The sequence below is a fragment of the Phasianus colchicus genome, chromosome 2 (genome assembly GCF_987193195.1).
Source record: "Phasianus colchicus chromosome 2, bPhaCol1.hap1.1, whole genome shotgun sequence".
Classification (NCBI taxonomy): Eukaryota; Metazoa; Chordata; class Aves; order Galliformes; family Phasianidae; genus Phasianus; species Phasianus colchicus.
In genome coordinates, this window is record NC_143437.1 from 32,928,202 (window position 1) to 32,952,722 (window position 24,521).

At 36.3% G+C, this 24,521-nt stretch overlaps 1 long non-coding RNA gene across 1 annotated transcript in view; it reads right to left on the minus strand.

The window, feature by feature from the left end:
- Positions 1–521: 521 nt before the first annotated feature.
- The window catches only part of LOC149918950 (uncharacterized), a 35,249-nt gene continuing 11,249 nt past the window's right edge, over positions 522–24,521 (minus strand). The window contains exons 2-4 of the long non-coding RNA XR_016464674.1: positions 2,335–2,421; positions 2,002–2,115; positions 522–868 (exon numbers count right to left, since the gene is read on the minus strand). This is a non-coding gene — a long non-coding RNA (uncharacterized LOC149918950). The remainder of the gene's footprint in view (positions 869–2,001; positions 2,116–2,334; positions 2,422–24,521) is intronic.

The window sequence follows — 24,521 nt, forward strand, 5'->3', positions numbered from 1 at the left end:
GAGATCACTCCTTCACAACAGAAACAAGATCTGTACCTCTGTCTCCTTCCCCAGTTTGTTTGAGTGGTATCTCAGTTAATTTATGGTTTGTTACAGGTGACAATCTGTCCCTGTTAAGGTTTCTGTGGGTGATTGACCACATCATGTGGTGCATACAGAATTTATCATGGCACTGAAAGAAAGACCAGTTGAAAAATATGTGTCTTGTACCATGTTCACACCTAATGGCAAAAGTCAGGACTATTTTTTATCTCTTGTGAGATCCAACACTGCATGCCAACTTCTGGGAATTTTACCGCCTCACAGTGACTCAGTTTCAGTGTCCTGGTGGAATATAACAGTGCTCACAAATGAGGTTGTCAGAAGAGCATATCACCTCCTGCAGATAGAGGTGATTCACTAAGCACACGTAGAACTTATTTTCTCTACTTCACTGTTTCATACACAGACTGAATGGCTGTCCTGAAAATTAATTCCAGTGCAACAGTGCCTGAACAAAGACTAGCTGTGTGATCTGTATCTCTTAGGAACAGGACATGACTTTTTGCATCTCAGTATTTAATGAAACTGTTTATAGACCTGTCTAATTGTGAAGTATGGATAGAGATAATAAGCCTGTTCACATACTTACCCGAAAAGTTCACTTTCAATCCAAAGTTTATTCAAAACAGAACCTGCCAGACAGTCTGCTTTCATGATTTCCAGTTAATTATCTGAATATTTCCAGTGGTTCTTGATCCTCTCCAGGAAACCCTGCGAGATCTGCTTCTCACGAGACCGAAGTGTCTCATATGTGTGTACTGCTCATGTTTCCTCTGTAACTGGAAAAGTGCTGAACTACGTCTTTGTCACAGAACTCTTCTTAAGCCTGGGAAAAAAAAAAGAAGTCTGAAGGATATTGAACACAAAAATGTATTCTCTGAGATGTGCTAAAATGTCTGTAACGTAGAATGTTGTGAATTCCATTTAATAGTTGTTAGTGATTAGATACATTTATGAACTCATTTCATCTTGTGAGAAAATGTATTTTTATTAGTAAATATACCCTGAGTAATACAGAAAAATAAAGTCACAGCACAGGATTAGAAAAAAACTTTTGACTTTTGAATTTTGGTCACAGAAGATATGCACTTCTGGTGGTTTTCAGCACCTTGAAGCATTTGTAAATGATTCAGATGCAGAGGTATCAGTGTGTAAACAATTTCTATGCTAAACTCTACTTACTATTTTAAATAAAATAAAATAAAATAGCTTTTTTTTTTTTTTTTCCTTAACTGTGGACTAATATGTATCGCAACAAATCCAAAATAATTGAATCATCTCCAGTTTCTTGAATGAGAAATACATTGAGATGTCAATTATGAATAATTCACATAATGTACATTGTTTGAGCCTTTCTAAATGAGGAAATTTATTTCCAGTGCAATTAATGACTTTTTTCTTTTGAAGATTGCACTAGTTGATAACTAAAAACAACAAAAAGCGTCACTGCAAGAATGCTGTGCCACTATTCATTCTTAGATCAACAACAGTATAGCACATGTTCAGACAACAGCAACACATTAAGAAAACCCATTAATTCCTTTCTCCCTGAGGTCTTTGCTGACTGTTTGACTGACGAAGTTCTGCTTTTATTAGTTATGACAGATCAGGCTTTGGATTTCATTTCTCTAGGGAAACGTCACGCTGTTATTTTAAGGTGAATTGCTCAGTTCAAGTAACAGAACTGCCTTAAGCTCTCAAGACACTTAACAGAGGGCAGCTTTTTCCGTCAAATAGTTTCACATTTTCTCTGGCACTAGAAATGTATCGATTATGAAGGAAGCAGAATAGGAAGGATGGAATGGACAAGGATCCTCCCAGTGTTTCAGTCCAAAAGGGCTGGTACAGATGTGAGGGTGTGCTGTGTCTCTGATCTCCAAAACCCTTTCAGACAAGTTAGTCACTTTGTCTTATTCTCTTTCTTTTAGCTTTGTTTTTCTTAGTTTTAATACCATTTACCTGCGCTTGCTTAGGCATCCAGCTGCTACAGTGCAGCTCAACAAACCTGGACAGTCCTCAAAGCTCGTGATGTTTCAGTCCTGGCTTTGATTCCTCCTTGTGTTACACATACACCTAAAAGCACACCCAAAAAGCAAACCCAGAACATAGAGTTGGAGAATTAAAAAAAAAAAAAAAAAAAAAAAAAAAAAAAAATTGTTTAATTGTGGTTTTCCAAATCTCCAGGTAAATAATCATGCTTGAAATTTGGAAAGCAGCGATTACCAAAAGCTGCTGCTGGACAGTTTGTTTGTTTATCACATGCTAAAGAGAAAGAAATGGAAGTAAGATTACCTTAGAGACATATAGACTTGTATAATGGCACACCTCCTGCACATTTTGTGTCCTGCACTTAATTTTCCATCTGCTGCTGGACTGCTTCTGCAATGAGCAAGGATACCACTGAGCTCTCACAGTAACAACCACAATTCACACAGTTAAATTGGGAGGCAATGAAATGCATGAATAACTCAAATTTCTGCTACTATTGTATATGTTTTATATTATATTATTATATATTATAATATTATATATATTATATTGTATTGACAATGGATATACATCAACAATGAATCAGAACTGGAAATTTTTGGTCTCTTCCTTTTTAATGTGATTAAATTTCAGTCCTCTCTAGCACTGAGTATTTGAAGTAATTTTGTGTTCCAGGAAAATGTTAGTATCTCCAGCTCACTACTGTTTTAGTTCACTACCGTAGCAACTAAAGTAATAGATATACAGTCTACTTACTTATAATTTATATTTAAAAACATATTAAGCTACTGATCCTGTAGAACACATTGCCACACTGTATCATTATTGAAAGTGGACAGGACATACGTCCTTTCATATCTGAGACAATTTCCAGGCACTGAGGGTACATTTCTCATCATGGGATCACTTTATAGAGTCTTTTGATGAACTTTGTCATTGGCTTTAATTCTTAATTTGCATGAACCTTTATTCTACTAGCACCTACTATTTTCATATGTTCAAAAAATTACAATAGATTAAAGATGGATGGTTTTATTTTAAATAAACAATTCTGCTTTAACTCTGAAGTAACACATTATCTCTAAAAGTTCAATCATTCTGTTTTTAAAAATCAATTTTATTACTGAGATAAGCCGTAGTGCTCTGCAGTTATCAGGAGCAACAGCTCCATTTGTTCAAAACACACATATAATGCTTTTTAATGTCTTCCATTTGAGGAGGTGAGATGATTTCAATACTGATACACATGATAACAATACACTGATGCAGTTTATTTATGGGACAACAGAAACAAACCTGGCAAGCAGTCTGAGAACACCGATTTGTAATTATCAGCAGGAGTGTGATACTGCTCTGTATCAGTGGTGATCACAACAGATTCCAGTCCACTGAGCTCCTCATAGCTCATCTCTGCATGAATTATTTCAGAAGTTCACTAAAATGTTAATTACATTTTTAAAAAACTTTAGCTGCCTCCTGAATCATAAAGGTCTTTCAAAGTGATCATTAACAGGAACAACATCTTGGGGAAACACAATCCAAGCCAGAAATAATAAAAAAGATGAGGATTCACAAAAGCATTGTGAATCCTCAAAATTACTCACTCTTCTTCAAAAGTACAACTAAACATGAAAATTCACCATTAGAAAGCTCTTTGCAAAATCACAACTAATTCATACTAATACTGAATCAAGCTGGTGTCTGTCCTGTGCTGACATCCTCCATATTGATCATCTTTGCTGTATTTTCATACTCTAGGACATTCTATCAGCAGTGTCACAAAGCTTACACAAAAATATCTATATTTCTATGCACTATGCCAAAAAAAAGGCTTTCTCAAAAGCATGTTCTGTCTAAAGGTATAAGGTATCTCTACTCAAATGGGCCAGATGTAGGTCGCGAAGGTGAGTTTTCCTCCTATACCCTCAAAGTTCACAACTAGCTCCTCTTGTGAGCAACCAGAGCTGCCAGAATTCAGGGCTCACATCTTCACAAATAAAGGCTGCTAGAGGCAGGAGATAGAAGATCTGCACTGCCTTCCTCAAGCACAAGTAAAGTGCAGCCACAGCACCTATTAAGCCTTAATCTTCTCAGCAGAGGTAACAACGGCAGTGGCTCTGCACAGCTCTGCACCAGGGACGTGCTCTGATACACATGGGACACTGAAGGATCTGGTCCTCTAAGTTATGCTCCTCTGATTGGTCCCACAAGATGGAAACTTTACTGTCATCACTATGCTCAGTGCCATTGTTAGCTCCTACTGTTCACTTAGACTGATATGTCAGATTTCACATGGGTTCTGCCCCATTTGAAACAAGGTGAGACCCAAACAAATTAATAGGGGTCAAGGAATTCACCATTGGGAAAGTGAGAGTAATACGTTGCATCAGGGCTTGCTGTAGAGCTCAGACTGCAGTACATCTGAGAGCAGAAAAATCCCATTCTTGCATGACTGAGGAAAATGTAATCAGCAGCAGCACTGGAAAAAATCTTCCCTAATTACATATTTACACAATAGAGAGAAATGGCATTGGAGCTGTTCCAGGCTTTTGGTTACATAATGCATGTTTAACAAAACTGTCTAATTATAACTGCACATATTTACTCAAGAGAGAAAAGGCTTCAGAGGAGATTTTCCAACCTCCAGGAAAGTCTTCTTTTTTCCAAAACAAGTTGAGTCATACTCAACTATAACCCAAAAATCTATGACCTTACACTTACAAATATATAAACGGAATATTATGTAATGTCTAGCTCTATATGATAGAGTTCTTCAAATCACTTAAGTTTCTTTTTTCAACCAATAAAATCTCAGAATTCAAGGTGACATTCCTCCTAGAAAAGATAAAAATAAATCACAAAAAGAAAAGAAAAAAATGCCTCAAGTTTCCTTTCTGAAAGGACAACTGTGTCAAATGCAGTCTGACCTTTTGGAGCATCAAAATACTTGCACGTGTTAACAGCTAGAGGTGATGGCTTCTTGGCCAGCAAAGGTTATTAGAATAGAGGCCTCCAAAATAATAATGGGGAAAAAAAAAAAAAAAGGGAATACAAAACAAATTACAAAAGCTACTAAATCTAGAGCAGGGATAAACGTACCCCAGCTTTGACGACTGGACACACCAGCATGGGCAGCAGGTGCCCATGAGGTAAGGCTGATGCTGTCTCCCCACTGGGAAATCAGTAAGCATGGGGACACAAGGGCTACCAGGCATCTTGCATTTTGGACAAGTTCCCCCTATAAAACTCAAAATGACCAACAAACCTCTCTAGTATGTCTCATGTCCATGAAACCAGGGTTTTTGATGTGAGAGCTGCTCTGTCAGTGATTCCTCTTTTTTCTAACCATCTCTAACCCTGTAGGCTCTGTAGCAGCATCACATCCTCACTGTATCAAGCCCCAAGAGGCTCCACTGATTTATGAGATGCTATGCAAAATATCACAGCATAGCTTTAGAAAAAAGCCAAGAGAACAAGGGACTCTCCTGCTTACACCTTCTGTCCTGACAGGCTTTGGGACAGCCAGCAACTTTGTTACTGCAAAAACATTCTGCAGCCACCAGGATTTCTGCCAAATTAGCTGGACTACACCTTAAATAAAAATCCTTCTTCTCCCTGAATGTGCACAATAAATTAATGTCATCAAATATAGTGATGATTAAAGCAGTACCCAGGCCTGGGACAATGCATCCTGAGTGCCACAGGACTCACCACAGACCAGAGGGAAGCTGTGCTCAAAACATAAGAAAACTCCCTCCTGCAGAAGCTGCTAGTAAGTCCAGTTTTTATTTTTATAGACGCATTTCACACCCAATTATCTTTAATTTTTACACTCCTTTTAAACAAGTTAAATATCCAAATGCATTATCAGACAAAAAGAATAATACACAAATGCTGATTTTTAACCTGACAAATACATTATGTATAATAGTTTAATATTTCGTAATAATCTTCAGTTAATAATTGATCTGAAACTAATTTGTAATGCTTATTACTCTTATGAACTGAAAATGTTTCATCTCAGACTGGAGCTCCAACACAGCAAAGTTCAGAGCTGTGGCTGATGCTGTGCTCATCAGGAGCTGGAACCCAGAGAGTGGCACAGGTGTGGGACGAGAAGCATCCCCACTCTGGGAATGCTGACGGATGGAAATTACTTCTGCCAAGCGGTACTCTGACGTATGCTGAGTGCATGTCAGCAAAGTGAAGGGCATGTCTCATGCTATCTATTCAACTGCACTGTCGCTGCCAGCTCAAGCATGTCTCTCACTGCATTGACATGCATGACAAATTGCAGAAGCTGCTCTGACTGCTAATATCTTCCTTCTGCTCCCCAGCTTTTGGTGATGGTACAGTACAGTTAAGCATGATGAAAGGTTGCATTCATGAAAGCTTGTTAGATAAGCAATGTTTTCACTATGTACGTAACATATGATCTGTAATGGAATAACTGTGCTCCTAATTTTGGGTCTTGCAAGTGGAGCTTTTTGTATTCAAGCTACTGTAATCTTTACCACTTAAGAAGTAAAAGGATATTTTCCTTGCATTTTAATATTATGACATCAACAAAATATTAGTGCCTGTGAGGGTCTATGGCGTGAACTGTGCTCAACTGTAGTTCATTTTTTCTTACTGCATGTTTCTGTAGCACAAAACAGGCTACATTCTTTGGACTGTGGCAGAGAAGTGTTTGGAGGCAGCAACTGAATTATCCAGGGGTTCATAGACAGAAAAACCCAAATACATCCACAATTACTCAGATAAAATGTAAATACTGGTAGATTGATTTCAGTGTGAAGAAACTGAAACAAATACTGTGGAAAACATTTTTTTATGTCTGTAAAATCCCATTCTCCCAGGAGAAGCATGAACCCTTCCAGCCCTCAGGACATGTTAACAGATTTTTTGTCATTATAGTTTCTATCACTTATGCTAGGTTTAAGGCAGAATGATTTAGGTTAGTGAAATAGTAAGCCCTTAGCTATATTGATTGGTGAGTATTGTTTGGGCTGAAAGAGTCTATCAAGATGATCTTATTAATTACCTTTGTTATATTTCCTAAACGAGGATACGAGTCTAAATCATAAAAGCTAAGTAACAAGACATTTGTGCGGCAGATATCTTTCAGGCATAAGCTGATTTCTTCATGGCTATAGCTATAGTCTTGATGTTCTACGTGCTTAGATGTTAGCTTGATGTACTTATTAAGAAGAAAGTAAGAAGGTAAAGTGGGAGAAAGAGGTTAGTTGCCCAGTGATGGTGAATGAATTTTCTACTGGCTGGTTGCCCACTCAAGTTAGGATGAAGAGTTTAGCTACTAGGAGTAGAAATAAGATTCAGGAAAGGAGGTGTAATGTTATTGCCTGATTGATGTAAGAAGGGGTTAAGGAATAAGATCAGTATGGAGGCAGCTAGTTCTAGGACTCCTTCAAGCTTGGTGTTACACGTATATGCATGACAAAATCATGAAAACAAAGAGGGAGAATACTATTTTTTCAGTGCCAAAAATGAACCATAAGGATCAGCAGTGCTTAATCCAAGCAGTACTGGCAGTACTTGCTTCTTTCAAGAGGCTAAGCCATATTTTCCCACAAGAATTTCCCTTTTCTATGTTGAGCACTCATTTTCCTTTGGTCTTAATGTGCCTGTCTGGTAATTGTATTCTTCACAGATAATACACTAAGTAAATTCTTGCTGTGATTCAGGTTGTCCTACAGTGTCATCAGTACTGGCCTAAGCCAGAACTGAAACCAGTTAATTCCTCCTGTCAACAGCCCATACACCCCTGGGAATAGCTAAGCAACATGTTAACTGGGATTTAAATGCCAACAATGATAGGGATGTTTCAGGAGGTTTCCAAAATGTCCTGAATCTAAGAACTGGGTACCTGACTGAATATTTTTATTAAGCACACTCTTGACCTGAGAGTTGCTAATGTAAAACTCAGAAAGAGAACAAACTCCTGTGCTGAATACATATGAAACCCACTTTTTCTGAGTGCAGCTCATAGCATTTCCAGATGGCTTTGATAAATGCTTAATGTTTATTATGTTTTCTAAAATAATTAGATTGAGTATAACTAATTTTTACTGACTATCTAAAAAGAGAAATGAAGCAAAACAAACATACAACCCAAATATTTTGAAAAGCTAAGTAACAGGTTGTAATTGCTATTCAGAGATTTTTTTTTTTTCTCCTACAGTATAATATTTTTATTGTGTGCTCTCCAATGAGCATTTTGGAAAGCAGCACCCAGAATAAGGTGTTCCTATTTAATGTTTGAACTCTTGGCAAAATAAGAAATAGAAGGAGGCAAACAAAGCTCAACAGCTTCCCATAATGAATGCACTCAAGCCAGTTTATAAAGTTGATCATTTCCCGATGAGAATGTTTGTTTATTCTTGAGATCTGCTTGTTGATATTTGCAAAACATCTCCAAGGCACCTAAGTACTCTATTCAGAACATTTCCTGTTAGGCCTAGCTGCTATGGCATCGTGTTGACTTCAGAAAGAGGCAGCAGCTGTCAGCCCTGAGGGGCAGAAAGTCTTGGTTATTTTATTATTTCTGTATTTAGTACTATGACTCCACACAGTAGTTGCGCCTTTGAAGGTAGATGTGTAAAAGATAGCTTGAATATTGCATTAAATAACTTGGAAGTTTGAACGTCATTGCAATCCATAGGAAAGCTAGGGTTGGTAAGGTTGGAAAAACTGTGTTCTCACATCTTAGCATCCAACATTACCATCTAACTTCTGTGAATTTCAGTAGGAGTTAGACATGAAAGCCTTTCTGAGGGACCGAGTTTGAATTCTTGCAGAATTTACAAATCTGATTTTAAATGTCTAATTCACCCAAGAATAAACTATGTCTAAGGCTTAAAAAATCTTAGACCTACCCATGATCACAAAATGTTGTCATAATCTGTGAAATTACACGGCAAGCTATCAGTTCATGGTATGATATGAAGGGTGGCTGACACTGCGTGAGCTAAAGCTTACTCAAGAAGAAAATTACTTAAGTCTGATAAAAAAAAAAAAAAAAAGACAAAAACTTTTTGTTAAAATATGACATGAAGCAGAAAACAGTTATTTTGTGACTGCAAAAGCAATCATCCAAAAATCTGTAAGTTTTACATCAAATTTCTTTTGCACCTCTCATACTGCACTTAATATTTGAGTTGATTTTTCCCTTTTTTTTCCATCTACAAAAGCAAAAAGACTATTCAAGAGACTTACCTTTGCAGATTTCTCCATTAAATTCCCATGATCTTAACAAACAGTAGGTCTCTCAAGGACCCAGTCAATACACCTCATTTTTCACAATTATGAGTTGAAAACGTTGGCCTTGAAGCATGCCTCCACAGTGATAAAGTAGCCATCACCAGATTTGAGTCCCCATAAAGAAATCACAGAGAAAAGACTGCAGTTACATATAGATGAATATAGACAGGGTAAGAATGCTGAGGCAACAAATAAGGGATGCAGTCTGGAATAATAGGCTGTGTCAGAAGACCCCTTTGGGAAGCTCACAGCATAGGTTAGAGAAGCTTTCAGAAATGCATCTAACAGTAATTCAGGCAGCCAGAAGGAAAAGCAAGGCAGAGGAGTTAATTTTAAGCAGTCCCCTCTGAGCTGTGCTACGCAGTCAAGAGCTGCCAATAATCTCAGCTACTGTATTTAGCGGAGGTCATTAATTATTTGCTCTTGATTTCACCTCCACACCTGAATGTTTTCATAAATTCCAGCACCGAGAAAAGATTTGTTTACAATTCACCCTATAGCAAATATTTTATTGCTGCTAATTCTGTGTATACGAGGAAATGGTTACATGATTTTCATTGCACAAACTGCATTTCCCTTCCTGTTAGATAGCCCTCAGGGCTGTGCAAACACAGTAGCAAAAATTGAAACTCTGTACATAGTTAGCAACTCCCCCTCAGAATTCTACCACAGAAACCAAATGTTCCCAACTCATCAGTCATTCTGGATGTTCCTACTGCATTAAAAAAAAAAAAAAAAAAAAAAAAAAAAAAAAATCAGAAGAAAGAAGTTGTTGATGACAATCTTTTTTAATAGAATCAGAAGTAAAATTCTCTATTTCTTGAGTTATTTCAATGAATCAGTGCCAAATGCAAGTGAAGGGACCCAAGAAAGAGAAATTGTCTCATTTATTCAGCTCTCACCTAGTGATATCTATCTTTGCAATACAGCTTAAGATGCACTGAAAAGGCTTTTCATTTTGAGTCATAATTTAGATCAAAGCAATGTACAGGGCAATTAGCATTTCTCACATGCCAGTTATTCCATGAAACTCTATTGCATGATCACTTCCTTTACGTTACTCTGTTTCTACCTTATAAATGGCTGTAATTTATCAAGGTCTTTCGAAATGAAAATTGACCTGTATGCTTAAATTCTGTTTCCCCAGTATGTTGGAGAATAGATCAATGCTCAAAGGAAACAGATATGTCTAAGCAGACACTGAAAATTAAAGTTTGCTCTACGGTGTTTCATTGAATCAAGATCTACACTTGACCCCTGCCTCTGTTCTAAAGCCATTGGGAAGTAAGCCTCCAATCTCTTTTTTTCAAATAGGTTACCTCAGAAGTCTGATTTATTGCATTTTAAAGGATTTTGCCTAAGATTTTTCTCTTTCCTCTAGTTTCTACAGTCTTGCCTATGTGATGGGACCAAAATCTCATGATTTATTCCACATACTGACTCACCAGTGCTATGAAAGCTACGCTATTTCCTTCCATATTCTACAAATGATCCAGCACATCTGTCTTCTATTTAGGGTGTGGTAGTTTTTTTCCTGTCATCACCAGCAGTTTCCCAGCCTTGTTGATTTCAGGATAGCCATACTATCAAAATTAGAAGATGGCTATTTTTTCCCTCCTCAGTATTTTTCACAACTATATGTCATGTTCTTGCATTCTGCTGTTGTGACCTTTTTAAGTCTCTTTGTAGTGTAACTTTCTTCTGCTAGTTTGCTGATACTTCTTGGTTGATGTAACTGACAAATTCAATCAGTGTCAAATGTAATCATTCTTTCAAAATAATCATGAGAGCTTAAATACTAGGGGTCTTAAGACTGCTCTATGCATTAACCTCAGCTCTCCATCAAAGAGTTTCTAATCCATTATGTGATACTGGATGCTTTGATTCTGCCATAAATCAATAATACAGCACTACATTGCATTCATATTGAATTTCCTATGTAAGGAAACACCTCTTATATATATATATATATATATATATATATTAAACTATCTGAGTACGTTATGTTTTTGATATGCAATAAAAACATGTTTTTTTTTCTATTTCAGTATGATCATATTATATGTATTCATACAGGAAACATTCTAAATCAGTACATGAGCTGACTCACAAGGGTTGTTATGAGTTTAATGTGAGTATATGTTATCATATTAGTATTTTTCTCATATGTTCAGGCATATGAGCTAAACCTTGGCTGTGTCTCTGCATAGTATTAGACAGAATACCTGGGCAAGTTTCTTCAAGCTATATCAACTACCAGAAGTAGGTACATTAGTGCAGTACTTGAGTTAACTCAGTCAAAAAAGAGGTATATGTAAGGACACAGTCACACATCCACATATCCAAAAGCTCTGTTCATTACCTTTGACAAGTATTAGTGACCTGTTTTTCTTTGCACAGAGGCAGACGAGAATCACTCCCACAATCACATGCCCCATTTCATTTGGTAATGTCACAGCTGGGTCTAAAGTGCCTGTGCTTTTAGCTTATGTGGAGCACCAGAACAGTTTTAGGTAAAAGATCTTGTTCAACTAGTGTGAAAATGCACATGGCCAAATGTCTGTATCTATGGCAATCAATACTTCCATGCAGTTTTGTCTTCTGACATTAGCTGCTGTATTGCAAGTAGTTGCCATACAACTCCAAACGTGCATAACTTCTAAGAGTTAAAGGGGAGCAAGCTATCCAGACTTCAGTACTCTTCCTAAGAAAAAAATCAAAATTTCTTTTTGGACAAAAGAATCTTATTCATCCAAGTCCTGCTCTTAAAAATTACATCTTTTTGCTAAAACCAGAATGATCATGGAATAAACAGAAATGAAGTCCATTTAAAATATCTTATTTATACTTCCAAAGCACAAACTTAGACAAGAACTTAATTCAGGTAAACTAGTGATGCCCTAACACCACCAAAAATAATCATCTGACTGCCAGCAGGAGTTGGCTTCTCTACTCATCCATGCCTGTCTTGGCCTTTCAAATAGTTGTTAATTGCATTAATCCATCAAAGTGAACTTTCCACACCATTTCCACAATAGTATAGCATCACTACCATTTGTGGTCTAAGCCATATAGTTACTGTTTTCTTACCACTGTGAGTCCTTCTACCCTCATGTATTTAGACTGCAGTTATTTTCCTTCAGCATTCACAGAGCTTTGCCACTATATCTTACTCTCCATCCCCAGCAGGTGCAAATCCTTGTAAAAATAATGAGGTAAATAATGAGCTCATGCAGTGTTTCTATTGCAAAATATTTACAATTTTTGTTAGCTTTAAGGAAAGTGCTATCAGATCACTGTGCTATTAAATGTTTTGCAGTTTTCCATTTGAGACATGATCATATTTGTGTCTGGTAAAATCAGTATGTTTAAATATAATTATACATGGAGGAAGTTTGGACCATGATACTGAGTTTTATTCACTTGAAATTTCCTTATTGAACATTCAAATATAAGAGTATATATTTTGGAAGTTATCCTGGGTAGCCTGCTGGGTGGCCATGTTTGGACCACATGACTTCCAGAGGTCCTTTCCAACTAAACCATTCTGTGACTCTGTAAAAATTATATAACAATTTCATTTTTAAAATTTTTCATTGAGAGAATAATGTCCTTATTAGGGGCACCTCAAGTTTGCCCTTCTTTATCCAATACACAAGCAGTTCCTTATTCAGCATTTCTTAAACAATATAGGATAAACTGTATTTTCTATTGCAAAGCTCAAGGTCTGGGGCAGGACACTGCCACAGAAAGGGTGCCAGAAAAAGAAGGAGTGAAGCCAAGAGGAATGAGTGAAAAACCCTGCTGCCAAGGATATCAGAGATCCGGAGGCATTGTCTTTAAAGTCTCTCATACATAGTACAGCCCCTAGGGATAGACTTGAAATGGTGATCTGGAGGTTAGAAGAACTCTAATGAATTGAGTCTCTGAGCTCTTCCAGTCTAATGTAATTGACTTCACTGCAGCCTCACTCATTATCACCAAAATAGCTCTAGCTTACACAATGTCAGCTTCCCTTCATGTGAACTGATAGCTTGCAGTGTAATTGCTTAGAAGATAATAATTTTCAGAACTCAGCACTTTTATAGTGTAAGGAAAAGTCAAGCACAGCACGGTAAAGAAATAAGATTTTTTATAGTAAGTACATTGTTTTCCATCCTTACAAATACAGAAGATGGGGAGGGGCGCAAGGGACAGAGAGCAACATGCTTCTGCTCAGCAATCTCTCCAGCCACCAGGCAGAATGCAAACAGGAGGGCACAGAAAGCTACACCACCACTTCCACTGACTGCAGTCAAAGTAGGGACATAGGGCAGTATGGGAAAGGTTGAACAATTTTAACTTGTTTAAAATGGAAAATGTGTGCTGCAGCAGATTTCTCACTTAAGTTTCACAATAGGAGCTATGAAAATGAAGAGACAGTCCTTTAAAAATCCAGCGTTTTTAGCTCTCTCTGCATCACTCAGGAGTCAGATGGGAAGTGGCATTGTATGACTTAACCTGAGTTAACACCTTGATTTGGGAGTAAAAATGTTCACCACACAAACTCTAGAGCAGTTCACACACTGCTTCACATTGAATCACAGACAGGTTTCAATTGAAAGGGACTTTAAAGATGTAGTTCCAAGCCTCCTGTCACAGACAGGGATGTCTTCCACTTGGGATAGATGGAATTAGCTTATTTTTTAAATTTTTATTAGCTTTAATTACATTTTTTACTTCATACACATACATTAAACGAGGGATTTGAGGAAGGAATCTCCTTAAGGTCTGGTTCACCCTTTCAGATACAGGAATTAAGTTCTAATAGAAAGATGTTTCTAATAGAAGGAAAAGATCCATTGCACTACATAAACTATCTTGAGAACAAATCTAAGATAGGCTAAATGAAGAAAAGGCTTCAAATTAGAAAAATCACATCCCTTATAATCTTTTTTTTCTCCTATGTGCCAAAAAAATGAATTTTCTCCTGTCTCACCTGTTTCTCCAATATCTATGTGCTATTGTTATGCAACTACATAAAGCTTTCAGCATGACTTGTCAAAAGCTGTTCTCTGAAGGACTGCAAAAATATGGGTAAGTATAAAAGAAATAACTGGAATAAATGTGACATCATAGAATTATGCTGCAGTTGAAGTTGGAAGGGACCTTGAAAGACCATCAAGTCCAAACATACTAGAGGTATACCTGTAGGTATTGGAAAAGCAAGTTTGGGTTAAACAGGGCAATAAGAAGTGGAACTGGACAAAACCAAATAATTACTGGTCAGGCAGGTTACAGGCCTGTAAACTGTCTTCCAAAGAAGGCACTTGAGTACAGTATCAGAAAATGGAAACAGAGGAGAAACACACAACAACCGTCATTATTTTTTCCCTCATTAATGAAAAGTATATTCTCTTAGGAAGTGCTAGTATTTTCTATGAACAAGGAAGAGTTTTGAAGGACACAAATGTGTCTGAGAAGGAAGTCTGATTTTGATTTAACTGACGAATACCAGCTCATGATGGAATAGCTAGTTTGACTAGAAGGAAAGAACCTGAACAAAGTAACTGGAATCAACAAAAAATACTTCCTGTCAAAAAATATTTTAAGTTTTTGACTAACATAGTTTAATAAAATTGCAATTTTACACAGAAATTGAGAACCATGTTCTCACTTCTAAAATGTTAATGAATAAAAAGGAGTTAATTCTCTTATGTATCTCAATTTATGCAGTAATAAATACATTTTTTTCTTCACATGTTGTGATATTCAGTAAACATTCACTGAACTTGCATGAAATATTTAGAGTATACTTTCTTCACACTCTATATTTCAGAAACTGTTCCTTAAAAGTTCCCATAACTGTATATGAGCTGTAAATAGGTACATAGCAAAACTTGCCTTTTACGTAACAAAATATTTTTTATGTTCCTAGAAAATAATCATTATTTAAGAGTTTCTAAGACATTGAATAAATACGCGTCTTACGGACCTAGCACATTTTATGCTGCTGTATTATATTAGTGAAGACAATGAGCAAAAGAAGCAATGCCACTATAACAGGATAACTTTGAAGCTATGTCTAAATCAATGAAAAAGACAAAAAGAAGAGCTCTCTTCCAGGAAGATTAACAGATGGAGTTTGGATTTTGTTAAGTATATGCAGGAGATATCAAGTGATGATGAGTCATCTAAAACGCTTCTTAGGCATCTTTCCTTTTTCTGTCATAGTACTCAATTATGTGTAAGAGTAATATCACAAAGATTCAGCGTCTAATTTTTACTCATTTCTCCAAAACTATCTGCATCTTTGAGAACTTAATCAAGTAGCTGCAAAGTTTATATACCCAGCCAAAAAATGGGTGGATTCTGTGTCCCTGAAACACTCTTTATGTCAGTCAGTGGAAAGATTCTTAGACCTCTCAGGGGATAGCGAATCACAGACTGTAGAACTTCAGTGTTCCCTTATGACAATACAGGATATAATGAAAGTCAGTGAAGCAAGCAGAATTTGTCAAATGAGCTACACAACTTAAACTCATCTAGTAGAAAATTTGACTGAAGTTTTATGATTGTCTTGCACTTTACTATATGACATCTTTATACTTTTAATAAGAATTAGCAGGTAAAAAATACAGCATTAACAATTTTTTTGCCTACTAATGAAGTAAATTTAAATGTAGATACCGTTGTATGTATGTATTTACCAAAGACATAGACCACTTCACAGGCTTCTAGGATATTTAATAACCCAAGGCTTTTCTAATTTCAAAACAATTATAGCCAAGGTTCTCAAGACCTTAAGATCTTTCTTTCTATTACATTTTCATGTGCAATTCAGGCTCCCCAACATGGCAAGCACCTTAACATCCTAAATCCTCAGTTTTCTCTACTATCAAGCAAGAAGAGTTAAAAAGGAAATGAACTATTAACACAGTCTACAGCATCATTTGATCTTGGCTGTGGCTCATGAAACATCACGTGCTAATGTAGTAAGATACACTTATCTGCCAACAAGAACTATAAAGTAAGTTACTGACTCCTCTGAGACTACCTAGTACCAGAGCAAGTATCAAGAATGCCTGAATGTCTGCTCTTATTTTTTGCCTTTGTAAAGAAAAATAAGCAAAGTTCCACACAATTGACAGTAAAAAAGAACTGCATCCAACATTCATCCTGTAATATGCACAAGTGACACACAGTGCATACCTAAATATGATTCCAGATTTCAGTGAAAATTCTCTCAGTTCAAGAAAAGCCCTTGGCTTTTAATGTCAGATTTTATAATATATATGTGACCTTAAATATCCATTGAGTTTGTAGAAATTTCATCTCCCTTTACATTTATCAAGAATTATTCATAATATGGCAGTTTCTGTCACAATTCAGACACATTAGTCCAAAAATAGGGAAAAAAAAATGCTAAAAGACAAAATGACAGCTAGAGTGATGGAATGGGGATAAGTGATAGTTTTAAAGAAACTAACCGTATATCCATAATTTTCCCTTTTAACACCTTATCTTTAAGCCATACATCATTTTATGTGTTGTTGCAGCTCAATGTAAGGTACATAATTTATTGAATGCTGACATTTTTTGAAAGATTTATTTTATTGTTTTGCAACTCAAGTACAGTCTTGCAACTGGATGACTTACTTGTAAAATAATAAACTTTGTGTTCACTGGAGCAGCGATCAAAACATGAACATTAAATGCCACATCGAGTTTAAAGTATAAATATGAATATCCAATTTATGTAAAATCAAATCACTCATCCAGAAGGCACAACATCAAGAAGTTTTGATTAGATACGACAAGGTACCACAAGGCATTTGATAGGACAGTCAGCATAGGAATATAAACTTGCTTTGCATACTGTGTTTGCTTCCAGATTAATATTTTTACATTATTTTACGAGGAGATAGAGGTAAAGAAAAGGATATTACAAAGATCAAGTTGGAACTTGTACATTTACATTTGTCTGTTCGATTTATAGTTGTTAACTGCATTATATAAGGATGGAGAAAGTTACGTATTTCTTATTTTCAGAATTCAGTTCCCATAAGTCACTACAAAACCAATGACTAGAAGTGTATTTATATTGATACTGTGATTAAGAAATAATTGAAAAGGATAAGTTTTGTGACTATTGTAAGACATTCATCAAATTAAATGATGAAAGAGAATTAACAGACATTGTAAACCTCGAAAAAAAACATTCAAAAATTGCAATATCCAGTGTACTATGTACCAAAGATCTTATTTTGTAGGTTTGTTATTAATAATGACAGACTTTACACTTACAGGCTGTAATACTTTCATTCGAGGACATTTTTTAAAAAGCAATTGTTTTAATACCCAAAACATCACAGTAAAATAAGCTGTATCAGTGCCACTCTAAGCAACAGTAATATGAAGAATTGGCAAAACCTTTGTATAGAAAACAGTGTTACCGTTAATGAAAATTTTATATGCTTAGAGACACAACAACGTATTTCTCTGTATGCTTCTCGCTCTTCCAGATCTGTCTGCAAAGATATCTATGTACTACATCTATCTCAACTGAAGGACTCATGACTTACAGTTCTCCCTTCTAACATTATGCTTCTCCCTTCTGACAACATCAAATGCTTGCTCTTCACACAGCACTTGTTACCTATTGGATGAATTCTGATTATTTCTATGTGATGGCATCACAAGAAGTTTCTTTTTAAGGTAAAAAAAAAAAACCAAAAAGATATTAGATAATAAGTTTGAAAAAAAAGTAGATGTTAGATAATCAGTTGGAATGATTTTTGTGAAAAGCAAACACAAAAACTTTGTTAAAGTCATTCAACACCAATAATTATCACAGGAAGCAGTAGGGCTTTTTTGTGTTTTCTTATCTGTTTTCCCAAAGATACCTTTTGATCAACTGATTGTACAATCATCACTCATTTTTCACAGTTAACAATTGTGATCTCCATTAGATAGTGGCTTAATGGTTTACTGCCTTACAAACTATTCCCCTTACCCAGAGTGAACTAGTCAAGGCATCAATAACATTTCAGTACCTTATTCTAAATATAAAAAAGAACAAAGTAATAAAGAAAAATAGGTGAAAAAAAAGAAGCAATCTTGAGTCACTGTCTCACTAATTTGAGTATTTTACTTGTTGGATTAATTAAAAGATCTACAGAATGCTAAACAGATAAAAACTAAGAGGGCTTTCCTCACACAGAAGTTATGATAGACAGAGGCCAATAATATTAACACTCATATTTCTTCAAATAGAAGCTGGACAACTATCACCTAGTGGAACTGTCTACCTTAATCTTGTATATTTAATTTCAGATCTTAACATTTCCTGAATTTCCAAATGTTCCTAAATAGCTTTGCTCAGAAAACCTTTCATTGCTAAGACACATTAAAATCAGGCATCCAAAACTGAGTTAGTCAAGAAGTTGTCATTAGCTTTGACATTTCAGCTTAAATAATGAATAATAAGCTTTCTGTAATGATAGATACACCGAGGATTACACATTATTTAATTTCATTTAAAATTTAATAAATAAAGTAAATTAACTGTGGTACATATGGACGTTGAAAAAATAAATAAATAAAAAGGAAAACCAAACCCAGAAACCTCAGTTACTCAGATTATCCTCTATACAAATGACTTAGAATAGGTATGTGTTTTTAACACAAAACAGTTGTTTAAAAATGTAGCACCCAAAAGACCCATGAAGAGAAAGGAGAAGAAATAAGATGAGAAACATCAAGTCAGTTTCAGAGAACAAATTAAAACTAATATTCTTTATTTTGTCCTCTCTTCTTCTTAGGCACAGGTCATGCTTTCCTAAAGACTGATTGTGCCGTTAAATACAGCATTGCAAACAAAATTTGGATCAAATAATTTGAACAGCTTCATCTGCACATTTCACATACTGTATATTAAATGAAAATATTTCAAGATGAATTAGCAAATAGCATTAGAAAAAAAAAAATGTTTTCTGTAGGAGACAATGAACATCTAAGCAACATCATGTTCTACTCTAATTCATTAATGAGGTATAATTAATTGAATCCATATCATTCCTCAGAACAGATATTAACAGTGGTCTGCTGAGCTGCACGTATTGATCTTAGATCATAGTCTATGAAGAAATGACCTGAAGAGGTGCTTTTTACAAGCAATAAAGTAAAAAAAAAAAAGTTTCAGGAACTTTTTACAAGCAGTAATTAAGATACTGTGTGCTAAGCAGGAGCTATTAAAGAATTTGTCCTTAAACATTCAGAGGCCTTTCTTTACTTGCTCCATCTATTTACTATTTTTTAACCAAATGTGAGTTCCCTATTACAGAGTCATGTTCCACAGAAGAATTTTGGAGAAGGGAGGATGCCTTTGATCATCTAGGAGCAGAGAAATATGTTCACTTCTTCCATAAAGAAAAGCACAAAAGACACTGTTAACATGAGTGAGCTACTTGTGGGATTTCATCTACTCGGTATATTATGCCAAATAAAGTTTTCAGCTTGAAGTGCAAGTACTGCTTTGCAGTGACATGCTACCACAAAGCAGCTACAGTGCAGAGAAGCTGAGAAACATATGGACAGGTTCTGCCAGCTTTGCTTTTTTCACTTAGTGCCAGGCTGCTTCACTGCTAGATGAAACCAAAGGGATTATACACACAACAAAGTTTTAGTGGCAAAAACATTCTGATGTTTTTAGAACAGAAATTCTGAATGGTGAAGTATTAGCAAATAATCTCAGAATCTTTAAATTATCCTATGAAGCTTCTGTCTTTTGACAAATGCTTTAGTATATCACTTCTGATATTTCATATTTTTCTAATGCCATCAGCATAATATTATATGAAGTATATATGAATCATCTGATGGGCATAATGTACTGAGCAGATGCAGTAAAACCAGCCATTTCTGTGGATATTGGCTTGTTTTAGCATAAGTCGATTTGTACTGAACTTGAAATGAATGTTGCTCCCCATTGTGCTGCCACATCACTTAGAGGCCTTCTATAATGTTTCTGCAAGTGAATGAATGCATCATCAGAATAAAATCTGTTAGCATTTTAAAGGACAATTCTCAGATGATGAATGAGAATTTCCCTGTGGTAGAAGAAAAAAAAATAGTGACAAAGGAAGTATTATCACTGGCTTTATGTGCCTGAACAAGGTAATGACATGAAAGATTTATGCTTCTCATGTTTGGTAATATTGTTCAGAAGCTCATGCTTTTTTGTTACACTTAAACATCAGGGAGTGTCACATACTTAGGCATACTCAATCTGGCAAACTGTAAGAGTAGTAAGAGTATTAAAACCATTCTAAGAGTATTAAGGCCATTCTAAAAGCTCCTAGTTCTATTACCAATGAGAGCTCGAAGTCCTTAGTACAGCTGAGAACACAGTCATTTTGACCCAGGTGGATAGACAAACTTTTTGTCCTACATTTCAGTTTCTACTTTTTGTCCCATGTTTGTGGTCCCATTTGGGAGCTGATGTTTTTGACACATTTGCTGTATTGAAAATAGGTGAGTTTCAGTAGGGACACAACAGTACAAACACAATAATGGATGGCACCTCTGTACAGGAAAATAGGGATGGAATGTGATGCATGCTTTCCTGGTGCACAGAATAATAGGAGGAAATCAGACTTGCCAAAGAAAAGGATCAGATGCAGAAAATGAGCCTGTTTGGGCTCATGTGTTAGAGAGAACAAATAACTTTGAGCAGCCAGAAAGTTATTAAAGGGCAACCTGAGTGTTCAGAGCTAATTTGAAGCTAATGCCCACCTACAAGCAGAAGCAGAAAGTTGACAGTATTACAGTCCAGGCAGATAGGACCAGAATATATAGTATATTGCTGCTTACAATGTTACTTAGTCAGTAGAGAGAGTCCTGTTTTACACTGAACTCCTACAGTATACTTGGAACAGATTCTCACCACATTTGTTAGATCAGTTCCTGTCGATAGCATACCAGTAGAAGAAGATATTTTCTGATGCAGAGAAACAGTTGAGGTAAGACGATCTGACAGGTACCTGCTTCCTAAAAAAATGGTGACCAACTGCAGATGAGTTTGCACTCAATTTTTATGCTTAAGCTTGTGACTGTGTTTAGCTTCTCCAAACCAAGTGGTTTGAATCCATTTCCTCCACAATGCTCAGAAGAACAGATGTAAAAAACCAACACATTCTCCTGCACAGCTGTTTTCCTGCCTTTGAAGACAGATGACCCACTCTAGATTAAACCAGAGAGCACCAGAAGTTGATAAGTGGATTAAATTATCCTAGATCCAAGCATAAGTTCACTACCTGAGCTTACACATCAGCATAGATTCTGCCTGTCTTTTGACGAAGTCTGTGGGGAGGGTTTAGGCAGATGTGAAGAGCTGCAGCAGCAATTTTAGAAAGAGCTCATTTGAACTGTACTTTGCCACTAAATCCATAATTGAAGTACAGAAGAAATATGTTAGGGCTGAAAAAGAATAGTTGGCAGAGAGTGTAAAGTGGTGAGCTCAGTATGCACTTGCACAGTTCCAAAACACTCCATTTACTCTGCAAACAAGCACCAAATGTAAGGTGTCATTGATCAACAGTCAAGGTATAAATCACCACTGATGCATGTGCCTACCGATTAAATTTATGAAATTCACTGTTAAAGCACATCTCATTCCTTGGAAGAAGCTGACTGTTTGCCAAATTTGCAGAGCACACATAAAGCTTCCTGGATTATAAATATAATCACTAGAAGATACACATACACATATATACAGAGCTAAAGTTGTAAGCAGGTATCATGTGAGAAGGGATGTTAGATTTTACTACACTTACTCCATATCTTGGATAAAACTTTAAAAACCTCCCCTTGCCATTTACATTTCAGAATTTCATACTAACTTAGACTTTTTCCATAGTGAGATTATAGGCATTTTCTTGCTGAAATTTATGAAAAAAAAACCTTTATATGCTGTCATTAATAATACGCTTTTCCAACAATTCTTACTCCTCGAGCAAATATCCCACATCCAGAAGCTGCTGCAAGCCTTCTTGCAAGAAAACAAAGCCTTGTGGTTACAAACACTCAGCATAGGTTTCTATAAGTGCCTTCAGACAACGCTGATCTTTTGTGGTGTTTTAACAACTTAACATTTCTTGGGGGAGTGACACTGCAGCCTTCTATGTGAAAAATGGTATCTGGAATAAGTTTACAGCAATTCTAACATCAGCTACATTATTAGCATTTCTGGTGCATAGTTCAGAACTGTGGTTGCATTTCTTTTGCATGCACACAAGCTAAGTCCCAGAAGATCTATATAGCATTATCAAAAATGTCACTGCCTTGCATCAGCTTAAATAGCCAGTGTGGTTTATGCTTGTGTATGATGATTATATCTTACATTTTCCATTTCAGTTATTGAAGTAGAGATTACTGGGGGAAAAATACTTTGGATTATTCTGCTCTAGTATGTGAAAACCATGAGAAAACCATGATTGATGATATGGCTCCAAGGAATAAGCCTCAATGACATCTGCAGCACAGGTATGAAGTTACTAATAACCACAACCTGTGAATTGAGAAACAGGCCCTTAAAATGACTGCTGACAAATACAATGAAAGAGATTCATGGATTGTCTACTTCAAGGTACCCATCCTGCATGAAGTGAATGGCTTCTCTCATTCATTATTTTCTGTGATTTCTATGACATTAAAATGGTATTTTGCTTTTTTGTTCTGTTTTGTTTTGTTTAGGTCAACACTGACTGAATATCACAGAGTCCCAGGAAAAAATCCTAAATATGACTCATGTAGCCACAGAACATTTAGAGAGTTTTAGCCATTCATTCCCTTAATGTTTCAGAAAAACAATATGTCTTTAGATCCTAGCAAAAGGGATATCATCTTATCAACAGCAGATTTTAGCAAAACTATTACACGGCTATAAAGCCAAAGCCACATCTAAATCAAATTATCTGCATTCTTACTGCCTTTATTACTGCCAAGCTTTATACTAAATCACTGAGTGTTGGTATGTCTAGTGTTAAATATACTCAAACACTACTCACTTCACAGTGGCCAGGGTCCTCTCTCAAGTGAGTTGTTATAAAATGCAGTCAGTAATAAACTACAAGACTCTGGACTACGCACAGAGAAGGACAGAAGGATAGTGCTATGCCACACAACTAAATTTTAAGGATAGAAAATGCACAGTGGATCAAATATTTTAAAAGGAAGTATTCCACTTCACAGACAAGTGTTATTCTCAGAACCACACTGGCCATGCAAATGGGAGGCCTATACTGATGGAGCATCTTGCAATTATCCCACTGACCTGTTTGATTCTGATGGATAACCATACTGTTGTAAAAGCTAAAACTGGAGATAGATAAGCTTCTTACACAAGCCAAGGCTTCTCCAGTAGTATCTCTTTATGCAGAGAAAATAATAGAAAGACAATTCCTGAATCTGCATAGCCAGCAGTTGCTAAGAGATCTTCAGCTGACACCAAATGGAAAGGACCTTGTCCGCCTCTGAAGATCTTTTGTACCTATAGTCTTAGGCTGAGACAGAAGCTGTATGGAGGGAATAACAACAGAAATGCTCCATTCTATTTTATGTCAATCCAGCACCCTTCAAATTTATTGAAATATTACAGATTTCAAGTGGCTAAGTGATACATTGTAAGACTCAATTAATAAGTTACTCTGTCAAATCAGTCCAGCTACCTACCCAGAGATTTTATACTGCCATTAATCTGCATCATAGTGTGTACCTACACTGTTCTATATATTATAAATAACACATATATGTTATATACATATATACAGCTATGCAGAAAGAGACCCGAGGATGCTGGCCAACTGCAGACTCAACATGAGCCATCAGCATGCTTTGGCAGCAAAGAGGCTAAAGAGCATTTGGGAATGCATTAAACACAGCACAGCCAGCCAGTCAAGAGAGGTGATTCTTCCACCATATTTAGCATTGATGCAGCCTCACCTTGAATAGTGTGTGAATTTCTGGCTCCCACGATGTTAAAAAGATGTTAAAGTCCTTCTAAGTGTCCAGAAGAGGGCAACAAATCTGGCAGAGTTGGAAGGCATATCCTGTGGGTGGCTTCTTGTCTAGTCTGAAGAAAAGAAGGCTGAGAGGTGGCCAGATTCCTCCCTCCTGAACTTGGGAAATGGAGAGGAAAGTGTTGGTCCCTGCTCCTAGTAACTGACAAC